Source organism: Saimiri boliviensis, chromosome 10, assembly GCF_048565385.1.
Source record: "Saimiri boliviensis isolate mSaiBol1 chromosome 10, mSaiBol1.pri, whole genome shotgun sequence".
Classification (NCBI taxonomy): domain Eukaryota; kingdom Metazoa; phylum Chordata; class Mammalia; order Primates; family Cebidae; genus Saimiri; species Saimiri boliviensis.
Genome location: NC_133458.1, coordinates 91,051,677 through 91,071,270, shown reverse-complemented (window position 1 = coordinate 91,071,270; position 19,594 = coordinate 91,051,677).

Genomic DNA, 19,594 nt, shown 5'->3' with positions numbered 1-19,594 from the left:
GGAGGTGACAAGACAGGGGTGGTTGCTAAGACTTCAGAAGGATGGAATTTAAAATGATGAGAACAATTTAGAGAAAAAAATAGATGATAGAACCCAATCAAGATAGCATATGCAATAAATAAAATCCAAACTTAGTCATTATGCAAGACAGGGAATGAAAGCTCGATTATTATTCAAGACTATAAAAGCGCAAGTATGTTCTAAGTATGAGGTGACATTATGAGCCTGCAATTTAAGACACTATTGCAATAATAAGTATGTAAACAGAATTATGACCTTGCAAAGGCTGGGAAATTGTCTTTGTACTGCAGGTGATACAAGTGATGCCTTTACTAGGAAGTCACATCTAATTTTTAATCCTAACATTTAAAAAGGAATGTGCAAACCTCACAGAGCCCCGTTTCCCACATTTCACTCCACCGAACATTAGGTCAGGAGGATGTTAATGGATATTCCATTTTTAACATGGTCTGATGAAACTGGGAAATACTGTTTTAGAAGATCCTGAAATCTTTTGATTAAAATGATGTGACAATCCTGTGAATAAAGTTTAGAAGAGGAGGGACTTTTTCAGGAGTAAAATAAAACTGAGGGGAGAACAAGTGGCTGTAATAAGTAGTAGGAGGGTTATTATAAGCTGGGTACGTTGCAACCACTTTTATCTCCATAAAGTCAGAAATTGACATATTGTAGCAAGAGAAAGATGGGTTAGAAATGGACTGCCTGGTGAGGGTGTGAGAGGGAAATATTAAATTATTATTGCAAGAGAGCATATTGTCTTCAACTTTGCACAAATGATAGGAAAGACAGAGAACCATTTAAAGATGATTTATGTGTCCTACTGCCTGGAACTGCCAGGCAGGTCACCTTTTGAATTTATTTCGCACTCTAGAATTCCATGAGTCTAGTACTGTGGACCCTAGGATGAGGGATATGACCATGAGAACGTCTAGTTCCAGCTCCACTGTTGTCACTGACCTAATGAACCATCTATAAAGTGATTATCATGGTTTCTCATAGTACCCTGCAGGAATTTCCCTAGGATTAATTACACAATGCTTCTAAGGTACTTCAAACTTCATAGAGAAAGACACCAAAAATACTTACAGTATTGGGTCAAATCACGAAATTGCTGGTATTCGATTATTTGTGATCTATAGAAATGACAATTTCAAATGGTCTACACTAATAGAATTCATCATTCATCGAGCCGCCTGTGTGACAGGGATGGGCTGGTTTGGGGATTTGAAGATGATTAAGACATGATCCCTGCCTTCAAGGAGCTCTTAGACCAGTGAGGGAAACAGGCACTTGAGGAAAACATTGCAGGGCAGTTGGACCAGGGCCACAGTGGAGGTGCCACAAGACGCTGTGGATAAAAAAAGAAGCCAGCTATTCTGCTGGGCCAGGAGAGCAAGGCCAGAACGAAGCAAGCAAAGGGTGGTAGAGGTTGGGACATTCATTCAGGCTGGATTTTGAAGGTTCAGTAATTTACTAAGTGGAAAAGACCATTCTAAACAAAGGAAACAGCTGTGCAAAGATAAAGAGGTATGAAAAACCACTCTGGAGGAAAAAATCATTTAAATATTAAATAATATTAAGATGAGGAGACATTAATTGAACCCTCTATAAGTAACTCCTATTAGAATGTCCTTTTATTTAATATTACTTCATTAGTATTTATCATCATTTGTCCTTGCTTAGCAGGGCTTGTGCAAGCTTTTCTGAATGGCTGCAGTACAGAATGCTTTTCAGCAAGAAAAAAAGAGATGAAGCTGGACATGTTGCTGGCACCCAGGTTGAGAAAAGTCTTGTGTTCAGTAACAAGGAGAAGGGTGTCTGTCCAGTGGGTGCTGGGGAGATACTACAGAGTTCTAGGTAGAGTGGCGACATGATCAGATTTGCATTTTGGAAAAGAAAGTCCATAGTGGTAGTTTTATGGAGGAAGGACCAAGAGCAGGTGCCAGCAGGGACAAGGGAGGAGCTGGGGAGCAGGGAAGAGGAGAGGATCCTGGCGTCCAGCAATGTTTAAGGGACAAGAACAGTTTGGGAGGCAGAAGGAGAACTGAAGAGAGTCCAGGGAGAAAGTGGCTTCAAGAAACTGAAATAAGTTCAGCGAGATAAAAATGACACGGTGCCTGGGATCTGGAAGTTGACCATTGGTGAGAGCAAGAGCAGTTCCGGTGGAGTGGACAGAAGTCAGATTTTTGCAGATCAAAGAACAAATGGGCGGTAAGGAGGGGCCAGCAAGGAATATAAAAGTAATTTTAAAGAAGGCTAGCTGGAAAGGAAAGGGGAGAGATGGGACGATTAGAGGGAGCTGCAGAATAGAAGGGAGCCACAGTTGTCTTTTTTGTTTTGAAGGAGTAGAGAGTCTTGAGCAAGTGTGTGAAGTTGAGGAAGAGAAGCCAGAGGAAAGGGAGAGACCAGGCTAGAGGGCATGAAGAGGGAAAGAGGCAATAATTTCAAACACCCAGGGAGGTTTCTTCTTCATTCTAGAGCAGGGGAAATAGGCAGGCCTGGGTGCAGCTCTAGGTAAGTTTGAAGGTGAGGCTGAGAAGATAAAGATTTAACATGTCGCGACTTCATCTTTTCTCTGTGGTGGGGGGCAAGGTGGAGAATAGATGGGTTGGGTTGAGGGTGGAATAGGGGAGCTTTCCAGGAGCACTGGGAATGTGGGATGGCTGCCTAGAGGTGACCAGAGCAAGGCAAGACTCGCCAAGCAGCACTGCAAGCTCAGCAAAAGCTGGAAACTACAAGCTGTGGGGACTGCAATGTAGATGTTTTTATTATTTTTTCCAAGCAGGGTTTGGCAGCATTGATACAGGAGATTAGAAGGGTAAGTTTGGGGAAGGGTCTCTTGGGGTGGTGGGTGTAGTGAGAGTTATGGTTACTAAGAGAAAATGGTGAAATAGACAAGCCATCATGATATGATTTCGGGTATGTAGGAAAGGTAGTGGAACCCGCCCTCCCCGCCCCGCCCCAGAGAACTGATTGACCTGGGAATGTTGGTTGGGTTCAGGATACGTGAGACAGAGATTTTGGCTGGGCATAGTGGTTCACACCTGTAATCACAACATTTTGGGATGCTGAGGCGAATGGATCTCTTGAGTCCAGGAGTTTGAGGCCAGCCTGGGCAATATGGTGACACCCTGTCTATACAAAAAAACAAAAACAAAAACAAAAACAAAAACAAAAATTTACCAGGTGTGGTGGTACATGCCTGTAGTCCCAGCTACTTGGGAGGCTGAGGCAGGCGTATCACCTGAACTCAGGAGGTGGAGGTTGCAGTGAGCTGAGATCGTATCACTGTACTCCAGCCTGGGTGACAGAGTGAGATCCTGTCTTAAAAAAAAATTGAAAAGAGATCTTATGAGGCCTCATGGGCTCCACAGGCAAGTGCAGTAAGAACAAATAGAGACAGCGTGTTAATCACACAAGGGGATAAAGTTGGGGTGTGACCGATCACCATTCAGTGTCTCAGTGATGGAGTGGTTTGGGGCCATAACAAGATCCCAGTGTGGCCACAAGAGTGGGTTGCTCAACTGGAGCCTACATGAAGGTGGATGGAGCAGAGTAGATTAAGAAACTTTCAAGCAAGAGTGAGAGATGGGTATTCTACAAAAACACTTCCTTGCTTGGGACAGCAGGAGAGCGAGAGTACGTAGAGATTATGAGTCAGGTGCCAAATTGTCCCTTGGAAAAATAGACTCGTGAAGTTCAGTTTCTCTGTGAGCATAATCTTCAGCCAATTGGTTTCATGTGGCATCATCTCCTACTGTGGTATTGATTTCCTTTCCCTTCCTTGCAGTAAGATTTGGGAAGATTCTTCTTTGACAAGGGGGGCTATGGCTTGCTTTCCTCCCTGTCTCAGTCTCCCTTTGGTTTCTCCATCATTCGCTGCCCTCCAAAGCTGGTGGATGGTTCATTAACTGCCTTCCGTTCTTGCCAATCACTTACCTGCTCAAGCAGCTGATTTCAATTGTCAGAGAGATTTCCTTTCCCATATGAGTGGGCATTTCAGACCCCAGATGTTGTTTCTCTTTTCCCAGCATCCTTCACCTCCCGGAGCTCCAAGGTCTCTAAATCATTCTGCCCCCACACTCCAGGAAGTTATTTGTTTGCCAACCCATTCTCTTTTGCCAAAGCTGCTTGACAAGTTCAACATTAGCAGCTTGAAATTGACTTGTCATCAATATAACGTATTAAACTCTTAACTCACAGAGGAACAGTGTAGTTTTCCACAATGTATTTTTTAGTGGGGTAATATTCAGAACCTCAAGCTTTAGGATTTTCCTGTGGACGAGTGCTGAATAACTACTTCAGCTCCGCTGGCAGTCACAGCCCTCCCCACAGTGGGAACCACAGAGCTCTATCAAGTTAAAAGTTCTGGAGACTCTAGTCTGGGATCATGAAAACACAGTTTAGCTTCCTTTTGTGTTACTAATGCAGGGCCTCTTTCTGGGCTTCACAATGCCCCCTCTGAAGTGAGTCAGCATTTCTGTGTTTGCTTAACTTCTAAGGTTACTGAAGCTCTGAGGGGGACATAGTTGGTTCGAAGTCACACTGCAGGGATCATGGCAGGTTCAGATCGGACCGAGAACTTGTTTCCACTAGGCGGGACTCCTTGAACCGTGCCACATCTACTGGAAGCAGCTATGTTGATACAAGTTCTGCACTTCTGTCTTTTAATAGTCCACTGGCAACTGTGATTCTAAGTCCCTATGTGGAATTAGCTCAGGCCCTTGTATGAAGTTCAGACTGCGGTTTGAAGGGATTCTGACGGTTTCTGCCAAATATAATACTTAGATCTAGGAGTAAGAAAAATGATACAAGATGGCAGGGATGTGAAGTGGAGACTGAAATAGGTCTGCTGTGTTCCTGTGCTTTCCAGCTGGCAGTCCTACCGCACACTCTTTTTTCCCTCTGGAAAATTCATCTAAGTCCAATATCATTTTTCCCTTGAAACAATGAGATTGGATATCTGAGATGCAAGTAGATCCATGTGCGCTGTTATTAATTTCCAGAATCTCTCCATGTTCCAGTGTGCCAGGATACATAGCCAGGGAGGAAGGGTGGTTTCGGATTCATAGCATTCTAAATTTATCGTACGTTTTCTTAGCTTCTTTTCCTTAAACATAATTTGGACGGGACAGAAATCCAAAAGAGTGGATGTGGTCTTCTGTTGCTTACAGCATATCACTTTTCTACGTTTAAAAAACTGTAGTCCTCTGTCACGAATAATGAATCGCAAAATTATTCATAGCCATCACAAACAGCAAACTCACAGTAAACAGCCTTGGTTAGCGATGTAGGATCTTAGAATTGAAAGGGCCTTTGGAAAGACTCTCGATCCACCTCCTACTCAATTTGCGCTGCAGCACCCCTGATGAGGTGTCTAACTAAGTGGTTCTCAAACATTGCTGCATATTGGAATCACCTGGGGAGATTTTAAAGCTCTTAACACCAGGCTCCTCCTCAAATCATCTAAGTAAGAAGTTCTGGGGGTGAGACCAGGGCATCAGACTTTCTTCAGACTTCCCAGGGGATTATAATGCGCAGCCAAATCCTGACCAGTGACCTCGCTTCTGCTCGGCTGTGCCCTGTGGTGAAGTCCCTGCATTGTGGAATTGGTTGTACACTGATAGACAGTCATTCCTAATAGAATTAATAGGAATTCATGTCTCTCTGGAAGCCACATAGAGCCAACCAGCTATCTTCCTCACTGAAGCTCTTTGAAGATTTGAAGGCAGTAATACACAATTTCCAACATACTAAAGTATTTCCTTACTATGGCCAAAAATACCAATGAAAAGGCAACTCTTGGACATATTACTTCATAGCGTGGATTTGACTCCACTATTTGGCCATTATCTCATCTGAGTTTCATTATTTTAACTCCTGGATGAAATAACTGGGGACAACTGCGGAGAAGTTCTCTTGAAGTTGACCCCAGCAGATTTCGGAAGCGCTAACATGAGCTGTGTTTTTGGTCCTTCCCATCAGCTGTCGAGTTCCCAGCTGCCTAGTTCTCCCTGTTCCTGGGCCCTGCACTGCCTACCACCTCTCTTTGGCTGTCTCACTTGTCTCTGTTCTCCTGTTATCCATGTTTGAGGCTGGGCGATGGCCAGGTCTGCAGAAGAGTGGCAGACGGAAGAAAACAGAACTGGAGGATGTCATGGTCACGCCCCAATACAGAGACTCAGCCGCTGAGTCCCCGAAGACTGATGTAGCACCATGTGTCAAGAGGCTAAGTCCTGGAGTCATAGCTTTTGGATGTGAGCCCTGGCTCCCCCACTCATTACAGGGGGAACCTTGGGCAAGACCCTTAACCTACTGGAGTCTCAGTTTCTTCATCTATGAACCAGGAGTAATAGTAGTAACTAACCTCTGTGAAATAAAAAGATAATCTGTGTAGCATACTTGGTAAGATGTCTTCTATATAGCTAGTGCCTAATCAGAATTAGCTCTTATTGTATTATTAAAACCGCATCCCCTCCCCAGCCCCTTCCAAAACTATCCCTGGTCCACAGGCCCGTCACCCACTCTCTCCTCCTAATCTAAGCTACAACCTTGGCTGCCTGACATTATGGACCCTAGCTCCTGCAGTCTATTTTCTCTGCACCTGGCCAGTGCTTAGCTTAGAGTCACCTGGGCTCACAGTGCCTCCCAAAGGCACTGAGAAAAAAAACCATTAATGTTAGCTCTTGTTCCACTGGTTGGCATGGGTTGTGAGGGAAAACGAGCAGCAAATATCTTATCTTGCTCCTGATTAGAGTTTTTCTTTGCTGCTTTCAGCTTCCTTTCTCAAGGGGCCACATGAAATTGAACTCAGAACTATGATTTGCCCTTGCCTTAAAGCATGCCAGGAAAATCATTACATTTTTAGCAGGCGCTGGAGGATAGGCTGTCTCCCTTTCCATTTAACAAACATTAAATTTCTGACCAGGGTTCCTTGAACCTCACGCACTAGCAATGTGGCCTTTATTTTGCTGGCTTCTTCATTTTATTTTATCAGTACTGCCAGCAAAACTCTGGGAATGCGATCTGTTAGGTCCTATCTTCGCCAGCCAAGATTTAAAGGGTGCAACAGATTGAAGATTTTCAAACTAAAGAACAGTGCTTTCAATATGTGTTCAGTGGGCAACAAAACGCTTCCTTTGTGGGAGTCCACACTTTGTCTCTTGGGTTAATGGATGACTTTCCAGGGATGCTGCATAAAAGAGTGATTAAAAAAAATGGTTTAGGCAGCTGTGAGATTGATTCTTCAACCCAGTATGCATCTTATTGCTATTTAAGAACAAGTTTAAATTAGATTCTGTAACCATTATTCAACCATGTCCCCTGAAGTCTGTACATACATCCCTCACTGGTGAGGGGAAAAGGAAGTTGGTAAATTAAGTGTTGCTGAACAATTCTCAGATACCCTGACTGTCAGAACAATTTCATGTGGGTCATATTTAAATCCTCCATTTGATTCTTGGTATGGGTTTGTTTCAAAGCAAGCTGAAAAAAAAAAAAAAAAGAGCAAAAAGAAACAAAGAGCCACCAACCGAGGAGAAAAACTGTTTGGCTCCAAGAACTCACTGTCAGTATAAATAAAACAAATTCCAATGCTGTTCTCACTTCAAATTATAGTCTCTTGATTTTTCCACTCTAATTTTCATTCACTTGGCTGTAAGTGAGTAAATCTTTCTGGTATCAGTGTAGGCTTGTACTCCTTTGTCCAAAGACCTTGCCTGCACAGACATGTAGACATTTCCACAAATATACTTGCAGGGACCTTATGAAGTGGTCCCCAGAAGCTAAATCTAGCCTTAATATACAAAGAGGATGCAAATTCTATAGTGGCTCCCTAGGAAGTAGGGTACGTTTTCTAAATTCACGATCTAAGGTAGAGTTTTTCATCTTTGAGTTGAGTTTTTCTTGTTTCCTACAGTAGTGATGGGTTTGCCACCGGTCTATTGCTGGGTATCAATAGTTCAATATGTGGTATTGCAGCAAGAAGTAGTCCTGCAATATTAACTTGATAACACCATTTTCAACCAACTATGTCAACCACCTGAAGATAATTAACACATGCACTTACAAACAGCTTAATGCTGCCCTGGAACAGACATCGTGTCATTCCATTTCACTTGATTCATTCATTCATTTATTCATCAAACAAGTGTTAAATTATTCGTTACTAATACAGACTTGAAAATATGAGCAGCACATTTACTGTTTCTGAAATTCACGTACTGAATTTCCCTTGTCCTTGAGTTATATGGATACCAGGATAAAACAAAATCAATATTTGTTCTAGTCATCCTGCATAAATATTTTTCCAGACAAATGGCTATTTACCATATTGAATCAACATAGACTGCTGGAATATAAAAAGGTTATCTGGAAAGTGTTTTTCCTCTATGGGTCTGGGAACATAGCCTAGGAGGCTACCCCAAAGGGAGGGGAGCAGACCTTGATTATGTGCCTATCATGGTGAGCCACTGTGCTGGCATTTACACACATTATAGCATTTCATTCTCATAAACACCCTAAGAGATAGCTATTCTCACCTCATTTCATAGAGGAGAAAACTGGGATTCCGAAAGTCTAAGTAATTCTGTTCTTAAAATGGTCTGCTCTCTAATTTCAGTGACACAACATTTTCCTGATTTTCCCCCTTTCTTCTCCTTATCAGTCTTTAAAGCTTTTTCTTCTCCTCCTCTTTATCTGTGACTCAATTTTGAACACTAACTACATTCGCTGGTGATCTCATCTGGTACAATGGCTTTAAATACCACTCATGTGCTCATGACTCTCCAGCATGTCTCTCCAGCCCAAACGTCTCCCATTACCATCAGACTTGTATATACAGCTGCCTACTTGAAATTTACACTTGGATGATGGGTGAACATCTCTGATTTAGTATGCCCGGTTTGGAGATCTTGATTTTTTTTCTCTCTTCATATCTTTCTCCTTGCATTTGAACCACTTAGAAAAATGGCTCCCTCATTTACCCAACTGCTCATAAAAATAACCTAGGAGTCACCTTTTTCATTACTATTTCCCCAGTTCATAACAAAAATATGTTGCAAAATCTCTTTGCATTTCTTCATCTCTACCTTTGTGTAAGCTAATGCAAAATATCCCTAACTCTTGGAAATTCCCTATTTACCTTCCTCCATCTCCTCACCCAGAATGCAGATTGATGGCTGGAGCTGCTGCAACCAGTTATGAGAATGAGGAAAAAAGGCACTAGAGTCACAGAGACATTAGCCCTGATATACTAAGTCCAAAAGTTACATCTTCCAACATCATAGTCTGAGGGAAAAACAACTCATTTCATCCAACCTGGTCTGATTTTTTTCCATTACTAGCAGGTGAAAGCATTTCTAAGGGATATATATTTTCCCTCCACCCCCATCAATCTGTATCCACACAGCAGCCATAGGGGTATTTTTTTGAAAAGGAAAAGTGAAGCAGTGTAAGGTTGAACAGAAGTGAGGGATGCAATTTTAAACAATGTGGGCAGGATAGGCTCCAATGGGAAGGCAACATCTGAGAAAAGACATGAAAGATCTGGGTCATCATGGAGATAGTAAAAAGAGATTGTTATCCGGATATACTTTAAAAAGAAGAATTAAAAGGATTTACTGATGGATTGAATGTGTGCTGTAAGATATACAGACAAGTCAAACATAACCTACAGATTTTTGTTTGTGCAACTGGAAAGATGGAGTTGCCATTGCTGAGATGAGGAAGGCTAAGTGCACTGCAGATTTGTGGTATGAGAGAGATATCTCAGTTTTAGACATGCCGATTTTTAGACATCTATCAAACATTTGAGAAGAGATAATGTTGAATAAGCAGTTGAATGTGTGAGTTGAGAGTTCAGCTGACAGGACCACACTGCAGGCACAAAGTTGTGAGTCAAGACCGATATATTTAAAGCCATGAGATTTTATGAAATTACTAAGTTAGTAAGCGTAGTTTGAGGTAAACAAAGAACCAGAGTCCTAGAAGTGATGCAATAACATTAATAAGTTGCAGAGAAGAGGAATCAGTGGAGGAGATTGAAAAGAAGCAACCACTGAAGTAGGAGGAAAAGAGACTGAAGTGAACTAGGAGCCAAATAAAGGAAGTGTTTTAAGGAAGAGAGAATGATCACTGCTGTTGATTTTCAAATAATATGAGGACTCAGAACTGATCATTGGGTTTAGCAGCGTTGAGGTCACTGGTGACCTGACAAGAAGAGATTTCATGAATTGTAATGAAAACTCGATTGGAATGGGTTTAAGAGAGAGTGGGAAGACACTAATGGCAGCTCCCTTGAAGAGTTTTACTGCAAAGGTGAGAAAAATATTTGAGTGTATCTGGGGGAGTTTCTTTTAAAAACTAGGAAAATGACAAGTTTGTTAAATGATGGAAATGATCAAGTAGAGATGTAAAGACGGATGATGTAGGAGAAAGGGGGATACTTGTTAGAGTGATGTTCTTTGGTATAAGTGTAGGGATTTGCTTTATATCATGTGGTTTTAACACATGTCCACCCATGAGCCTGAACCAAACGTTAAAATAAAAAAACTTGTGCATAATACTTTGACACTATTCCCTTCAACAGGTGGAGCTTAATTTTTTCCCTCTGAATATTGATTGGGTTTAGTGAACTGCTTTTAACAAACAGAATGTGACAGAGTAATGGTGTGCGACTTCTGAGGCTAGGTCATAAATGGCATTGTGGTTTTCCTCTTGCTCTCTCTTGGATCACTCAGTTTGAGGGAAATCAGCTGCCGTGTTTTGAGGACCCTCAAGCAGCCCTGTGGAGAGATTAATTTGGTGTGAAACTGGGAACTCCTACCAGCAGCCATGTGAGTACACCATCTTGGTAGCAGATCTTGCAGAACCAGTCAAGCCCAGTTAAAGCCCAAGCTGACACCTTCACTGCAACCTCGTGAAAGGCTGTGAACCAGAACCAGCAGTTAAGTTGCTCCTTTATTACTGCCCCATAAAAATAGTGGGATGATATATACTTACTGTTTTAAGCCACTAAATATTGGGGTAATTGGGAACCCAAGAGAGTTCATTTATAGCAACAGATAGGAAGATAGAGTACATGAGTACACTGGGGTGGCTGAGTAAAAGAGGAATGAGGAATTTGTGGAGATTCTCCTTGAATTGCTTCAACTTTCTCAGGGACACAAGAAGCAAGATTAATAGCTGAGAGTGGAGGGTAAAGATGGAAAAAGAAATGTTGGAGGAGTGAGGAGAAAGGAAAGAAAACTAGCTGTATGGATGAGAAGGGTGGACAGATAGAATGGGTAAGGCAAATGTAGTTGGATTGTGGGCCGTATTAAGGCCACAAAAGAAGTATGTCTGCAGTCATCATATAAAACGAGACAGTGTGTTGTGTGCTTTGCTCCAGCAAATTCAGTTGCAGTCATGCAGAAGCCGAGTAGGTGGGGAGTTGGATTAAACCAGGGATGCACTTTTGCTATGTGAGTACTGTGACACACAATAGGGCAAGGCGTGTGCAAAGGAGTATTTATACAAATCAGGATATCTGCCTTCTTAAATAAAAATCATTTCAGTGTTCTGCTTCCAGGAAGATGGAGGTAAACATAGTTTGCCCTTTCCTCCTGTTAAGAACAACTAAAATGCCTGGAAATTATATGAAAAACAAACATAAAAAGACTCTGAAAGGTGAGGAGAAGAAAGCAGATTGTCAAGGGAACTCAGAACCCAAGGAGTGACCCTGTGGTGAGTTGTCTGAGTTTCCTTTTGCTTCACACATTCCAGACCTATAGCTGAAGAAGACAGCAAGACGGAAATGCCAACAAGAGCAGACCCCCCCCCCCAAAAACAAACAAACAAACAACAACAAAAAAAAAACTCCCAAGAAAGTTCTGTTCTCTCTAGTTAAAGGATCAGGAAAAGGAAGTCTAGCGAGACCAAAACTATTAGACAATAAATAATCTGCCCTCACATAGCTGTAACATAGCATTTCTCTATCCATACTGCAATAGTATCAGACAACGCGAGGTAGAGAGTTAGGACTTCCATTTCTGCTGGCCAGTTTTGAGATCTGCCCTTCTTGCAATGTCAGTGGAAACCACCTGTGTCACCTGGACTTCCGTCTCTGCTCAGCAGTAATGAGGCATTCCTTTCTCCCTCTACTAGGGTAGACAGTCAGGACTTTCACTATCATCCAATGATAATGAAGCCATACCCTCTGCAATGTCAGTGGAGACTACTTGGGGAACCAGACCCCCATTGCCACCCAGCAGTAAAAAAGAGCACCCTCCCTTTAGGGTGAGTGGTCAACATCAGCCCTAACATATCAATATGTTACACCAAATGCAAACAGTCTAAATATACCAATTTAAGCAAGTAAAAGTAAAAGAATGGAAAAAGACATATCATGCAAACATTAATCAAAGGAAAGCAGGAGTGGCTATATTAATATGATATAAAGTAGGCTCCAGAGTGAAGAAAATGACCAGAGACAGAGAGGGATATTTTATAATGATAAAAGGGTAAATCCACCAAGACAACGTAGCAATCCTAAATGTGTATGCACCAAACAACAGAACTGCAAAATACGTGGAGCAAAAATTGACAGGACTTAAAAGAGGAACAGACAAATCCACAGTCATGGTTGAAAACTTTGATACTATTTTCTCAACAGCTAGTAGAATACCTAGACAGAAATCAGCAAGAACATAGAAAACCCAAATAACACTGCTGAGCACCAGCATTGAATCAACATTTACAGAACACTTTACCCGACAATAGCAGTGTCCATGGAATATATGTGAGACAGACTCTATCTTGGGTCATAAAAGAAACCTTAATGAATTTAAAAGAATGAAAAGGATACAGTGTGTTTTTCAACTGCATTGAAATAAAAATAGAAATCAATAAAAAAAGATAATAGGAAAATCTCTAAACACATGGAAACTAAACAATACACTTTTAAATAATCTATGGGTCAAAGAGGAAGTCTCAAAGGAAATAAAGAAATCTAACTAAATACAAGTCAAATCACAATGTGTTAAAATCTGTGGGACACCACTAATGCAGTACTGACAGGGAAATCTGTAACACTAATTTATACATTAAAACACGGAAAACTCTTAAATCCATGATATAAGCTCCTATCGCAAGGACCTAGAAAAAGTTCAAAATAAAGCCAAAGCAAGCAGAAAGAATAAAATGATAAGATCAGGATAGAAATCAGTAAAATTAAACACACACACACAAAAAAAAATCAATAAAAACGAAACAGAGAACTGGCTCTTCGAAAAGATCAATAAAATTGACAAATGTCTTGCAAAACTGACAAAGATAAAAAGAGAGAAGACACAAATTACCAACATGAGAAAGGAAACAGGATATGCTTATTGGCCCTGAATACATCAAAAGGATGATGAAGGAATATGATGAATAACTCTACACATATAAACTTGAAAACTTAGACAAAATAAAACAATTCCTGGAAAACCAAAAACAACCACAACTTACCCAACATGAAGTAGACAGTTTGAATAGCTTTATAACTACTAAGAAAATCAAATTTGTAATTTAAAAATTCCCCAGAACATCTTCAGGCCCAGATGGTTTCATCAGAGAATTCTACCATATGTTTAAAGAAGAATTAACAACCAATTCTACACAATCTCTTTCGGAAAACAGAAAGAAAGAAAAACCTCCCAATTCATTTTTTAAAAAGCTGGTATTGCCCTAATATGAAAACTAGACAAAAACAGCACAAAAAAGGAAAATTACAGACCAATATTCCTTATGAGTATAGACACAAGAATCCTTAACCAACTATTAGCAAATAGAATCCAGCAACATATAAAAGAAGTTATATGCCATGACAAAGTGAAACTTATTATAGGAAACAAAGCTGATTTAATATTTGATAGTAAGTCAATGGAAGCCATTGTATTATCAGGCTAAGGAAGCAAAATTCCATGATCATATGAATCATGGTAGAAAAAACATTTGACAAAATTCAATACATTTGTGATTTTAAAAAAAATTATTAGAAAAATTGGAATGGGAAGAATTTTGTCAATGTAGTAAAGGACATCTACAAAAATAATCTATAGCCAGTGTCAAATCCAATGGTAAAAGACTGAATGTTTTCTCCCTATTATTAGGAGTTAAGCAAGACTGTTTACTCGTACCACTCTTATTCAACACAGTGCTGGATGTCCTAGCTGGCACAATAAGGCAAGAAAAAGAAATAAAAGACATACAGGTTGGAAAGAAACAAAACTGTCCCTATTTAAAAATGATATAATAACTTACTTAGAAAATCCCTAAGAATCCACCAAAAAAAGTTTCTAAAGCTAATTAGTAAGTTCAGTAAAATACAAGATAAACATCCAAAAATTGACTGTATTTCTTATATTATCAATGAACTCCTGAACACTGAAATAAAAATGCGAATATTATTTACAATTATTCAAAAACAAAAATGAAATACTTATATGTAAATCTATAAAAGCACGAATAGCACTTGTATGATGAAAACTACAAAACACTAATGAAAGAAATTTTTTTAAATGGAAAGATATATGGTGTTCATGGATTGGAAGACTCAACATGTTAAGGACGTCAATGCTCCCCAAATTGATATACAGGTTTAACACAATTTCTGTTAAAAGTCCAAGGAGATTCTTTTGTAGATATAATCAAGATTGTTATATAATTCATTTTATATGTAAAAATTATATACAAAATTTATATACTAAAATTTCAATAAGATTTTTTATAGATACAGTCAAGATTGTTGCATAATTTATTTTATATATAAAAATTGTATACAAAATTGTTTTAAGGAAGTCATATAGCTAAATTTTCTTTTTAAAAAAGATTAGGGTAAGAGGAAATGATCTACCCCCAATTTTGACCTATTAGATAATCAAGACTATGAGGTACTGATGAAGGGATAGACATATAGATCAATAGACTAGGACAGAGAACCCAGCAATAGACTCACACAAATATGCCCAACTAATTTTTGACAAAGGTGTAAAAACAGTTCATCAGAGGAAAGATAAGTTTTCCAAGAAATGACCCTGAAGCAATTAGACATTCACAAACAAAAAAATTAAGCCTCACCAAAAACCTCACCCATTATACAAATGTTAACTCAAAATTGATCACAGACGTAAACATAAAACATAAACGTATTATGTTTTTTAAAAAAAAATGGGATGAAAATCTTTAGGACCTTAAGCAGGATTAGAGTCTTAGACTTGACACCAAAACTACAATTTATGAAAGGAAAAATTGATAAACTATATTTAATCAAAATTAAAAAGTTTTACTTTGCCAAAACCCCTGTTAAGAATGGAAAATATGAGCTACAGAGTGGGGAATCATATTTGTAAACCACAAATTCTAGTCCTCTTGACAAAGGACTAGAACGTAGAATTTACAAAATACTCTCAAAACTCAAGAATAAAAAATTGAACAACCCAATTAGAACATGAGCAAAAGACATGAAGAGACATTTCTCTGAAGAAGATAAACAGATGGCTAATAAGCACATGAAAAGATGTTCACCATCATTAGCCATTGGGAAATGTAAATTAAAACTATAATGAGATATTACCACATATGGATCAGAATGGGCAAAATCAAAAATAGAAGCAACACCCCATTTTGGTGAGGATGCAGAGAAATGGGATCACTCATACACTGCTGGTGGGAATGTAAAACGGCATAGCCACTCTTGAAAACAGTTTTACAGTTTCTTGAAAAACTAAACATGCAACTACCTTGTGACCCATCGATCGTACTCCTGTGCATTTATACCAGAGAAATGAAGACATACAAAAACCTATATATGAATGTTTATAGAAGCTTTGTTTGTAATAGCCCCAAACTGGAAATAACCCAGTTGTCCTTTGACAGGTGAATCGTTAAACTGTGGTCCATTCTACCATGGAATATTATTCATATTATTCATATATTATGATTCATATATTATTCATCAATAAAATTAAATGAACTGGCCAGGCACAGTGTCTCATGCCTGTAATCCCAGCCCTTTGGGAGGCCAAGGCGGGCAAATCATGAGGTCAAGAGATTGAGACCACCCTGGCCAACATGGTGAAACCCCGTCTCTATTAAAAATACAAAAATTAGCTGGGTGTGGTGGTGTGCACCTGTAATCCCAGCTACTCGGGAGGCTGAGGCAGGATACTTGCTTGAACTCGGGAGCGGGAGGTTGCAGTGAGCCGAGATCGTGCCACTGCACTCCCAACCTGGGGACAGAGCAAGACTCTGTCTCAAAAAAAAAAAAAAAAAAAAAAAAAGGAATGAACTAGTGACTTATACAACAAAGTAGACAACGGACTTACCAGTGATTTCTGCTTAGTGAAAAAAGTAAATCCCAAAAGGTTACATTATACAATTCAATTTATATAACAGTTTCAAAATGACAAAATTATGAAGGTCTATTACAGATGTCTGGTTAACAGAAGTTAAGGATGGAGGAAGGGAAGAAGATGAGTGGAAAGTGAAAATGGCTTTCAAAGAATAAGCCGGGGAATCCTTGTGGTAATGGAGAAGTTCTGTATCTTGATTCTTCAATGATAATATCCTCACTGTGGTATCACTCTGGATTTACAGGATGCCGCCAGTGGGGAGAAACTGGGTAAAGGCAACACCCATGCTCTCTGTATTGTTTCTGACAACCGCATGTGAATTTACATTTATCTCTCAAAATGAAACATTTAATTTAAAATATTATTTCTTTACTTCCAGTTGCTTTTAAAACCAAATGTAAATAAAATGCGGTCCGTAAGTGTCCACTGATCCTATCCTCTGCCTAACACTGCAACCTTTTTTTTTTTTTGCCAGAGTCTTGCTCTGTCGCCAAGCGCCAGGCTGGAGTGCAGTGGCGCAATCTCGGCTTACTACAACCTCCGCCTCCCGGGTTCAAGCAATTCTCCTGCCTCAGCCTCCCGGGTAGCTGGGACTACAGGTGCCCGCCACCACACCCAGCTAATTGTTTTTTGTAGTTTTTAGTAGAGATGGGGGTTCACCATGTTGGCCAGGATGGTCTCCATCTCTTGACCTTGTGATCCACCTGCCTCGGCCTCCCAAAGTGCTGGGATTACAGGCCTGAGCCACCGTGCCCAGCCTGCAACCTCTTATTGTACCACGTTTCTCTTTTCTAACTCCAGCCACATTGCTGCTTTACTTTAATAATACTGAGCTTTCTTCTACTCCTGGTTCTTTGCCTTTGCTGTTTCATCTGCTTGGGAATGCTCCCTCCCCAGTTCTTTACATGGTTCCTCATTCTGAGCCTGCAGGTCTCAGCTCAAACACCACCTTCTCAGAGAAGCCAGCCCTTACCTGCAAATCACAGAGAAGGAGAGCAGTTAAGCCCTGCAGCCGCTGCCTGGGGACTGAATTGCAACACCTCCATCCAATAGCTGTAAGGCCTAGGACATCAGACTTAGCAGCTCTGTGTCTGTCCCCTTCTCTAAAATGGGCACCCTATTAGTTTCTCTTTCACAAAATTGATAGAAGGATTAAATGGGGGCCAGGCTCACATCTATATTCCCAGCACTTTGGGAGACCGAGGCAGGCAGATCACCTGAGTTTGGGAGTTCGAGACCAGCCTGACCAACATGGAGAACCCCTGTCTCTACTAAATATACAAATATTAGCTGTGCATGGTGGTGCGTACCCATAATCCCAGCTACTCCGAAGGCTGAGGCAGGAGAATGAATCGCTTAAAGCTGGAAGGCGGAGGTTGCAGTGAGCCAAGATTGCACCTTTGCATTCCATCCTGGGCAACAAGAGTGTAACTCTGTCTCAGAAAAAAAAGATTACATGGGTTAACATAGTCATTTAAACTAGCACCTGAAACGCCATGAAGTCCAACCTTAGTATTATTATAAAAACTTCCCCTAATTACTGTCTCTTTGGTTCTCAAAGTTTAATGCCTAGATCAGCAGTATCCCCACTACCTGAGAACTTGTGAGATATAAACACTTTCAGGCCATATCCCAGACCCACTGAAACTCTGAGGATGGGGTCTAGCAATCTGTTTCAAGGAGCCCTACAGCTATGACTCTTACGGGTGCTCACGTTTGAGAGCTACCAGTTCATCTCCTCTTCCTATTTACTTCCTTAATGTTACTATCACAGATACATACTATCTTTTTATTTATTTACATGATTAATGCCTGTCTCTCCTGCCAAAAATCAGTATTTCACGAGGGCAGACTTGTCAATCTTGTTCACTACTGTATCTCTAACTGCTGGCATAGCATCTGGCACAAAGTAAGCACTGATAACCTATCAACAAATACATGAATGGATGAACAAACTTGGCCAAGGTCATATTGTAACCAAGTACCCTGTTTCTAAGCTTTCTGTCTGTTGCTCTTTGTGTTAATTTCTGAGTAACGAAATAATAACCTTTACTCTCCTTTCCACCAAGCCCTCCTTTGCACTGCTAGCTTATCTAAATCTGTTTTCTTAGAAGTTCCAAAGACTGAATCTTGAGACAATCCAGGTGCCTATGCAATTCTCCCCAACCAGAGATTGCTTCAAGGACATAGTTAATTTATAACCTGGTTGAGCCCAAGACGGCATCAGCCTATTCACCAGATGGAGCGGTAACTTAAGTCATCGAAACAAGTCGTGTAGAACTGCACAGCCTTGCCCCTCTTGCATGCCCTTCAACCCAAACTCTTCTTTGTAACTCTTTTGCATTTTGCCTGAAGATTTGAAACGGTTTCATTAAGGCACGAGCCGGGACAGTTTCTCCAATGCAAGTTATGGAAAAATAAAGTCACTGACTTTCTATCATAACTCATCCTTTTTATTCAGTTTTGCAAGTCACAATCAACTGAATCCCCCTTTGGTTACAATCAATTTTTTAAATAACTGAACTGATGGATGTTGGCTCCAGACTGGCTTGCCCCCTCTGACACACTGAGAATCAGTGGCACCCCAACTCCAAGTCATTACTCAGCACTCCCAAGTTTCCCATATAGTGCTGTGCAAAATGGAAGTCACTTGCGTGTAGAAACCACTTGCATGTAGAAATTCCAAACTGCATTTTAAATACAAATATGGCCACAACAGAGTCAGAGTTTCTTTAGTCATGGAAGTGGGCACTTGCTCTTCCAATTGCACTGTGTTGGCCACTTCATTACTTTACCTGTGATTGTCAAGGGAGTGTTTTCCTGTCATGGCAATGGGTTACCTTCTCTCTGCAGCTTTTAGTAGCTATGGCTGGTGAAGGGTTCCCTTCTCTTTGGGGGTTACTTTACATCTCAATTTGGAGGGATCCCTTTTTCACCTTGGGTTTCAGCAGAGAGAAGGTTCAGTCCGTCGATACCCACACTCTTTCCCCTGACACTAGTATCCCTTCGCTTTTCTCCTGCTTCCCTGATGGTTTCATCTCTCTCCTCTGCGGGCTTCTCTTCCTCAGCTTCTCATTGCTTCAGCTATTAGTGGCTCTCAGGGCCTGTCAGTTCCCTTTACATGCACATTCCTAGGATGATCTTCCTCACTCCAAAGCAGGATTTCCAATTCGAGACTCTTTGTTGGCACGTCGACCTCA